This window comes from Cucumis melo, chromosome 8 (genome assembly GCF_025177605.1).
Source record: "Cucumis melo cultivar AY chromosome 8, USDA_Cmelo_AY_1.0, whole genome shotgun sequence".
Classification (NCBI taxonomy): Eukaryota; Viridiplantae; Streptophyta; class Magnoliopsida; order Cucurbitales; family Cucurbitaceae; genus Cucumis; species Cucumis melo.
Window position 1 is genome coordinate 9,854,965 of NC_066864.1, and position 10,526 is coordinate 9,865,490.

At 31.0% G+C, this 10,526-nt stretch overlaps 1 long non-coding RNA gene across 1 annotated transcript; it reads left to right on the forward strand.

Moving 5' to 3' along the window:
* The first annotated feature begins 7,026 nt into the window (after window positions 1–7,026).
* Window positions 7,027–7,544, forward strand: LOC127150493 (uncharacterized). The gene is made up of 2 exons (XR_007822867.1): window positions 7,027–7,192; window positions 7,267–7,544. It is a non-coding gene; the product is annotated as an uncharacterized LOC127150493 (long non-coding RNA).
* The last annotated feature ends 2,982 nt before the right edge of the window (window positions 7,545–10,526 follow it).

Genomic DNA, 10,526 nt, shown 5'->3' on the forward strand with positions numbered 1-10,526 from the left:
TATTAAATAATAATAATAATTATAATATTAATATTATAATAAATAAAATAAATATTAATAATAATAATATAATTAATATTATATTATTATTATATCAACTTACACCAACATTTTAGATTTCCGAAAAATTTACATAAAACGAGAAAATTTTACCTCGAATTTTCGGGGCGTTACACACGTCTTGTAGGATTCTTGCTCAACAGTGGAAAACTTATAGAATTCAATTGATTTATAATATCTTGTCTAGATAAAATATTTGGACTTGCTCGTAATTCTTGTTTTCCATAATGTTGCCTACTTTTACGCCATGCATGTGTTAAAGGTAGATATCTACAATGTCCCATATAACAATCTCTTTAGTCCCATTGAGCTTGTATCAACATTGAAAATTTCGGCATGCTTTATAACCTTTTGTCCTCCAACCAGATAAATCACCATAAGCTGGAAAATCATTTATTGTCCACAGCAGTGCAGCTCGAAGTTGGAAGAAATAAGCACTGAAACTATCATACGTTTGAATACCATCCACCTACAACTCATTTAACTCACCTATCAATGGTTGTAAGTAAATATCAATTTCTTTTCCAGGAGACCTTGGACCAAGGATGAGTAAAGATAGAAAAGTGAATTGTGCTTTCATACACTTCCAAAAAGGCAAGTTGTATGGAATGAGTATTACTGGCCACATGCTGTATGATGTGCTCATGTTTCCAAATGGATTAAACCCATCAGAAGAAAGTGCTAATCTGACATTTTGAGCGTCTTAAGCAAAACAAGGATATTGTTCATCAAAATGTTTCCAACCCTCAGCATCAGTAGGATGTCGAAGTATACCTTCAGTTTCACACCTTTTATCTTTGTGCCACCTCATATCCTCTGCACTATGTTTTGAAAAAAATAATATTTGCAACCTTGCCTTTAGTGGAAAATATCTTAGCACCTTATGTGGAATTTGTTTCCTTTTTCTATCATTCAACCTATATCTAGACTCTCCACAATGCGGACATTTGTCAAGTGATGCATAATCTTTTCAAAATAAAGCACAATCAAATTTTTACACATGAATTGATTCATATCTCATCCCTAGGTCACGTAGTCTCTTCTTAGCTTCATAGTAGGAGGCAGGTAGCTTCACACCATTCGAAAAGGCTTCATTTAATAGTTCAAGCAACATATAAAAGGATTTGTCGCTCCAACGATTAAGTACCTAAATGTGCATAAGTTTCACTAAAAAATTAAATGAAGTGAACTTTAGACATCCCAGATATAACTCCTCTTCTATTTTAAGAAACATTCCACTTATTTTATCGGACTCATCTTGCTCGTTTGATTCTCTTCTACATTCTTCAAACATTGGCCCATGTAGATCATGAATCATCTCTACCATCTCATCATCCATAATATCTCTAACTCCAATGTTTTCTCTAAGATTTACATTCTCTTCTCTACATTCACTTACATTGGAAAACGTTGCACCTAGAAACCTCTAATTAGACCTTAAAAATGGAGAAAGATCAACAGTATCTCCGTGAAATATCCATCGCTTATAAGTCGGGGACATAGAATATTTATACAAATGACGTTCTATAACGTCTAATCTATTCCAATTGACATTCAACAATTTGAACAAGGACATCTTGTTCTTTTCTCTTCGTCTAAATGATTAGTTGCAATTTCGATAAAGTTAGCAACACCATCAAAATATTCACTAGAAGCTCGATCTTTTAAATTTATCCAACTTCAATCCATAATAAGTACAACACTTAAAGTACCTAAGTTAGAAATCCATGTGTTAGAATTAAAGTCATATGTAAATTGTTTAATAATAAAGATACAATCACACATTCGGAAGAACAACAATTACACTTACAAAGAGAAAGAGCAATCAAAACAACAACTCCCAAAACCTAAAATCAAAATCTTCGTATCAAGTCAATAAAAATTATATTGTTGTTGTTTTATTAACAACAACAATCTAAACTCACAACTTCATTCCTAGAAGTGAAAACACAATAACAAAACAAATATTCAACAATACATTACTTAAATCTAATTAACAAAACAAATATTCAACAAGACATTACTTAAATTTAAACATTAATTAAGACTATGCAAACACTACAAGAATAAAACCCAATCTTAAAACTAATTAAGAGAATAAATATTCAACAAATCAAAATCCAAATACACTGCCCTAAAAATTTTGAAAATTAAGAATCTCACCGGAATGTCTTAGGTTATCGTGGGTGTGGAGCAGAAGTGTTCAAGGAAGTTCAGGCAGAATCGTCAGAAGAAGCAGCTTTCAGAACCGTTTGAGGTTGTGGTAGTCAAGTAGTTCATCCAGTTGGTCGTCGAAGTGATTCGTGCAGCTGGCTGTCGCGTGATTCATGCATATTCCTCGACGTAGTTCGTTCAGCATGGTTTAGCGTGGTTCGTCCGTCGTAGCCGTAGAAGCGTTGTCATCGTCGTGTAGATTCATCGTTGGTCGCCTCAGTTCGTGTAGACCGGTGGTGGCGTGGAGGAGAGGAGGTGGAGATGGAAGTTTTTGGGTTGGTAATGGGTAGGGGAAGGGTTTTTTTTAATTAAAATTGTTTATTGAAAAAAGAGGAGGGAGATGAAGGGTGGAAATTTTTTAGACTTTTAGCAACATCTATTTTTGTTGCTAAAACTATCACACTTTTAGTGAAATTATTATTGTGTTGCTAATTCTTTTAGTGATGCAAATTTAAAATGTGTCGCTAATAATAATCTTTTGTGATATTTTTTTATTGCGTCGCTATAAATGACCTTTTACTAACAAAAATTTGTTACGTCACTAAAAATTTGTCACTAAATAGCAATTTTCTTGTAGTGACAAGTGGAAAAACAATTTTTACCAAGTCTAAACAATCTTGTACCCTTGTACCTAGTCTCAACGAGTCTGAATGATCTTCCCCATGTACATATTTTAAATGATCTTGTACCAAATCTAAACCATCTTGTACCCTTGTACCCAGTCTAAACGATCTACTAGTGATAGTGGTTTATCTCTGTCTATTTGGGATAGACAATTGATCATTTAAATATCGGTACATGATCAATATTGTTTAGATCTTGTACCAAGAAGAAAAAAAATGAGAGATGAAGAAGAAGGGATACATTTTGGAAGAGGATATGAAAAATTGCAAATATATATGAAGAAGGAGAAGTAATAATATGATTAAGAGAAGAATAAATCGCAAAGAAGAAAAAGAGAAAGAACTAAAGTATCATCTCGCAATAATCAAAACCAATAAGGGCAAATATAGAATTTATGAAAAAGTACTTGAGTTTCATGGGCTTTTCTTAAATTATTAAACGGGTCGTAAATATTTAACATTTTTTTTTATATTTATGTAAATTTACCTTTTTTTTAATTAATATATATTCTTTATCTTTAAAATTATATTACATTATTTTTTTATTTTTTTTATACTAGAAACAAGGAGTTTTAACTCAAATAGCCTATTTAGGCCTATGTTTTTACACAATGGGCCTAAATTGGTTATATATTACACTGAAGTACTAAATGGGCCAATATTTTACATAAAAGTCTGGCCCAAATTACTACAATACCTATATTTAATTATTAACAAATAAAAAAAATCAAATAGGAAAGTGTAACGTTAATGCCGTATATTGAGGCATTTTTTAACCACGAAAGGCAACTCCACGAAAGACATTACACATCCTCTTCCTCGGCGTTATTTTGCAACAAATCGTTAGGGTTTCATCACTTCCGCAGCGTTCGTCGATTCCGATGAGTGTTCTTCCGCATTCTTCCATTCCAGTAAATAATTGTTTCCGTCTGTTTACTGTGAACTAAATGGGGTATATATGAAAATGTATTTCGACAGTGGTAGAGCTTGAAAACTTGTTTAGGGTTTTCAAGAACTCAACCTACAGCAGAAATTAAATATTCAGCCATTTTCCTTGCAACATCCTTTTCAGAATAATTTTACAGTTCAGGTAAGTTATTTTGTTTCGATTATTAAGTGAAAACAAAGGGGGTATATATGGACCATTTTACTGTGAATGTAATGTCGAAAAAATGTAAAAAAAGAAAATATATGTTTACAAATTATATTCAGTAATGCATGTTGTAGGTATTTCCTGATTAAACATGCATTTTTTCAATAATCCATGTTGAAGTCTGTATATATTTCAGTAATGGAAGTTGTTATACCTTCAATCATACTTTATATTGTTGCATACTCTGTAGGATAAGTTAAGAAAAATATGGTTAGAAGAAGCGAAAGATGCCTTTGATCAAGGCTGAAGAAGATTAAATCTAGGAAGGATAATCCTATTTTGATAGAAGATAATGCAGAGGTATATTTGATATTTACTGAATTACAATTAAATATTGTATATATAGTTCAAAAAATATTTAAAATGTGTAAATATCGTAGGAGGACATAAAAAATGAAGAACCACTGGATTACCAACCAATACAAACAACTTATCCTGAGGATGATGAAGAAGAATTACAAAGACCGACAAGTACACAAATAGAGGTGTACGACGATAAAAAATTTATGAGAACGGATATGGTTTTCGAAACTCTAGAAGCCAAAATGCCCAAAAAGAAGGAAGGAAAACAAGTAAGTTCAAGTAATATGTACTGTTGTATATATATTGCATATATTAGATATGGTGTATATTTGTACTGACGTATATATGTACTTATATATATATATATATATATATATATATATATATATATATATATATATATTGATTTCCTTAATTATATTTCTTTGTAGAATAATGAAGGATAAACATCGCATGGTGTACTTGAAAACTTCTCATCGGAGTCTGATGAGGTATATTGATGATTTTTACATATTATAAAATTGTATATTACATTTAGATTTACGTATAAATTGAAACTAATGTTAATTATATTCGATTATCAGAAGGACAATGTACCAATAGCGAGAAGAAAATTGTTCGAAACTGTGATCAAGGGAAAATGAAAGGAAACTGCTGCTGAAAATGTACGTATATTTCAAATGTAGATATGTAGATAACTACCGTTATAATACTAAAAGTTTGTTATTGTTTATATGAAATGTAGGTATCTAAAAAGAGGAAGTTTGAGAAAGATGTTAGAGCAAGTGAATAGAAGAAGATGAAGAAAAGTGATAAGAAAGAAGCGGTGGAAAAACAAATGAGAAGACAAGATCAACAAAATAAAAAACATAGGTATATAACATTTATGCATATAATATTGCAGTTTATTATATTGTATTTAGTTATCACTGACAAATTATGTTACTAATATTGATACAGAAAAGGAGTGAGGATAAAAAAAGGGGAGAAAAAAGAACAGAGCAGAAGGAAGATTATAAGGTATTCATAGCTATGATGAAATATACTTTAGGTACTGTTTTATACTAGTATATATAAAGTATACATATAACAAAGTTGTCCTTTATATGTTGTGTGCAGGGTGCACCATTGATCCTTAAAAGGAGTCAATGATCTAGAGTACAAAAGTTGAACATACATGCAAGATTAGATGTAATTAGGAATATTAAAAAAAATTGAACAGCAGGGAACTAGAAATGTTTAGGAAAACAACTTTTGGAAATTTTCTAGACATCAAATTCACCAAATTCCAAAGCCAACTACTATACCACATAATCAGACGTCAATGTACATTGACGAAGGATGATGAGTTATGGTTCAATTTCGAAGGAACTATTGCCAAATTTTGCATTAAGGAATTCGAAGCTATAACAGGCTTAAACAGTGGTCCATTGCCGACCGTTGATATTTCGATGGTGAAGGACAAATTTCTATCAAAATACTTTAAGAATGAATATCCCATACCTAGGTCTAGGGTCTCTTTCCTATTTAATGAATCGAAAAAATTGAAGAAGGAATATAGAATTAAGATGGCTAAAATATACTTCTTAGAGAATTTTCTCCTAGGGAAATGGTTCACAACAGGATGTGATTTGGAACACATCAAATTAATTGATGATGAAGAACAATTTGATGTGTTTCCATGGGGTGGGTTAGGTTACAATGTGCTGATTGATTCTATCAATAAATCTATAAAAAGAAAAAAAAACCTTACTGCCCTAGTTGTTGGCATTGTTGGATTTGTTTACTCTTTACTAGTATGGATCTATGAGTGCATCCCACTCTTGATCAGACTATCAATATTCTATGCACAAAAAGTTGATGATAATAAGATTTGCATGCTGAATTGGGTTGTAGACAGCCATCCTAAATGGAAAGATCTAGCTGAGAAGGTCTTCAATAATGATAAGGTTTGATTTTGCAACTCTATATTTTATACATACCGATAATATTATACCCCACGTATATGATTGTGATTTATGGAACAGTTCAAATTTGAGGCAATGTTTAAGGAAGATTTCGTGGAAAGAAGAACGTTCCATGAAAATCTAATGAGGGAGGAAACTAATGTTACATTTGAGAGAGGTGAAAGCTCACGGCAAGGTGAGGCATCCAATGAGAAAATTCCTGATTACTTCCTGAAATTTCAAGAATTCATTCTGGCCAACAATTAATGTTTAAATAATAAATTGGCAAGCTGATTAAGGAGATCGAAAGTCTCAAGGATATGTTGAAAGAAAAGGTAAATCAAACAGTGAAAAATAATGATAACATACCAAGGGATGACAATAATGATGAAGGTGAAGGGGATACACACAATGAGAATGTTGAACATGAAATTCAGAGGGATGTTACTAATCAACAGGTACATATTCTATTCATTCCTGTGTTAAATATATATGGACGTATATTTTTCCAAACTAACTATAATAATGAACAGAATGGAAACTATGAAAAAGAAAATGACGGGAAAGAGGTAATTTATATTTGTAATTTCTATTGTATATTACATACTAATTATGAATATTAATAGGAAGGACAAAATAAATTGTTTGATGATAACATATACAGCACTGCTCTACTGAATGAAGTAGAAAAATTTGAGAAATAAGCAATAAAGATGAAGGTAAGTAATTAAATGATTGATATTAATATATTCAAATATATATATATATATATATATATATATATATATATAGTTATATTGTAAAATTAAACATTATGTGGTTAATGTAGAAGAGAAAGTTGGGAAAAATACATGCTCAAAGACCTGTACCTGTTAGGACTACTTTCAATTAATGTATGTATATTTCTAGTATTAATAACAACGTCATATTGAAAATGTACCTAAATAATTAATGAATGGAATAACAGACTTATCAACAAACAGTCAAGAAGAGCATGAGGAGAGAGACTTTATCTTCACGAATATTGAGATCGCCATACACAACGAAATTTGGCTCTGCAGAGCCAAAAAAGGGAATGATAGAGTTTAATGCTCAAGGATTTGAAGCACCAAGCTTTAAATTGCTCTCCCAAGGTCTTTAGAAGAATGCGTTATTTGCTTCTGTTTTTTTTTAACATGAACTGAAGGAACAGATTTGTATTTTAGAATGAAGTAATTTAAATATTGTTATTTGCTTTCTAATTTACACAGTAGAAATTTGTTATGTACCTACTTTTTTATAGTTTTTGAAATTGTAAGCAATCTGATAATACATTTTTCTACTGAGATTGTATATATCAAATAAAATAGTGTATATCATTATATTTAACTTTTTAATTTAAATTAAACAGAAATGTACAATATTTAATCTAATAGTGTTATGTTCTGAATTGCATAATTTGAATAATACAATTATGGTTAATCACAATAATAAACGTTATTGAAAGCAAGTTTGTAAAGTTATTGAATTTGAAAGCACTATCATCCTAAATTTTACGACTGAGATGATATATATGAAATGAAATATTGCATATCATGATATTATACTTACTAATTTAAAAATAAATGAAATGTAGAATATTTAATATAATATTGTTACGTTCTGAACTGCAAAATTTCAAGTATAACTATGGCAAATAATGTATACATTAAAATGGAAAGAATATCATGTGGTTGAAAAAAAGGAAAATAATGAAGAGTATATTTTCAATATTACGAAGTATATAGGAATATATAATTAAGGAGAATTTAGGAAACATTTATAATTAAAATTAAAATTTTAACAACATTACAATAAAAATGAATATAATAATCTAGTTCAATAAAGAAAACTTGCATCTCTTGCAGTTATGACCAACACGTCCACAACGACCACATTTAACGCGTCTCTTGAACTCCATTCTTGAAGAAATTCTAATCTTCTTCGGTCGACCAACAGCACGTTTTACATTAGGTGGAAGAATGACAATGGACATAATATGATCAAGTATTTGCCATTGACAACGATCACCTAAAGGATTTATTACTCCTCTGTATATTGAACTCAAAGTGTTATTCAAGTAAAAGGGAGAGATATATGACTTAATTGATAAATGTTTCATGGTGAAAACAGCACATGCGTGCGCATAAGGTATTTCCAATATATCCCACATCCTACAACTACAAACCTTCGTAGGTAAGTAAATAACATATTGGGATGTTCCATCTATGACCTGATATTTCATTTTATTCACCGGATTAACCTACAACGGAAAAATATAAAAGTCATATATACTTTATATATGAGATATGGAGGTGTATATTAAGCATAAGTAATAATTATTAAAATGATCATACCTTCATTGATCGACTAAGTTCAATATGTTCCCTTAATATACCTTCAATAGTTTTCGTAAAATCAGTCACTTGATAATCAGCTTCATTTCTTCATTCAAAAAACCATCTTTGCAACATCATTCGCAAAATCTCAAGCATTGAACATATTGGTAACTCCCTAGCCTTCAACATAGCAGAATTCAAACTCTTGGATATATTAGTGGTCATGGCATTATATCTCCTACGTGATGAGTAGGTACGAGACGACTTCGCAAAACCAATGGATTCAATCTTCTCACGTATACCAGTGGCAGAAGATTCCAACAAATGCATTTCATGTTCGAAGTCTACAATATTAAATGTCTTCCCACATGAGTGAAAGACGATATTCACTATTCTCTTATACTTCAACTTAAGATTCTGAAGTACATGAACAAGGCAGATGCAATGTAAAATGTTGGGAAATACTACCTCTATAGCTTTGCATATACTTTTATGTCTATCAGATACTATAACAACATCATTCCGTCCACCTATATATACAAAACCAAGTCCATGCAGAATCGTTCACAAAATCCACAACACAAAAAGCTAGTGGAAAGATCTGATCATTGAAATTAGATGTTGAAGCAGATAACAAAATACCACCGTACTTATTCTTCATACTAGTTCCATCAATAGAAATGACTGGACGATAATGTTGCCAACCAAAAATGGAAGCAGATAATGCCATGAAAAAGTAAAGAAATTTACCATCGGCATCAACTTTATATTCAATAACAGAACCTATAAACATCAAAAATAAAGAACATATAAGAAAAAATGTATAACAATATACTTAAGTATATTGTTAATATACCTGGGTTGTTGAGTTCCAATATGTATGCAAATCTGGGTAACATCTTGTAGAAGTCCTCAAGAGATCCGCAAATATCATTCAACGCAGTCTCACGAGCACGCCATACTTTTTGGTAAGATATACTTAAACCATGTTCAGCACGAATGAAATGAACTATATCTTTGGGAGTTGACAATTCAGAACCAGCTAAAGAAATTTTGTTCTTAATTAGGTCTTTGATAACAGTAAATGTGGCTTGTCTGTGATCCGTTAATGAAACATCTACTGAACATGTATGTTCTGAATCAAACCTAGTAAGAACCCACATTGACCTATCCCCATCAATAGAACAAGAAGTACGCAAGGATCATTTGCAGTTTTCAATGGCACATTACAAAATCATAACTTCCTTGTTCAATTTCACAGTAACGTACTAAAAATTATCTCTGAGAGCAATGGCTTGTACACACTTTTTGAACAAAGATTTAGTTGAAAACATGTCTTAGAGTTTCAGTACAAAATTGGAATCTACCTTAGACATATCTTTGTTTTCAAAAATCTACCCCCATCATCATGAATTTGAGTTTGAAAAGAACTCGACAACGATGAACCCAAACAAATAGATAAAGGACCAACAGAATGAACAATAAAGGCAATATGACGCTCAACATTTGATGTTATTATATGGTAAACCCATTTAACATCATTATCATTCCTTATAGCCAAATCCTTCTTACCACATTCTATAGGACCTAAGCAAAGGTATATATCAATATTGTTCATATCAATAATACTGGTTAACATGGATCTAAGGCTACGGTACATTAACTATAATCTCAGACACACTAAAACTAACGTAATTGTGTGATTCATTGAAAACCCATCGAAGTATACTACAATTCTGGCCATCCTATAAACATATTAAAAACATATGAAAGTATTACTATATGACAAAATATATGTATTATTGAAAATAATAAGGGGTATATATCAAATTAAATATACTTCGAAGTTGTCAATCCAGACGAATGTATG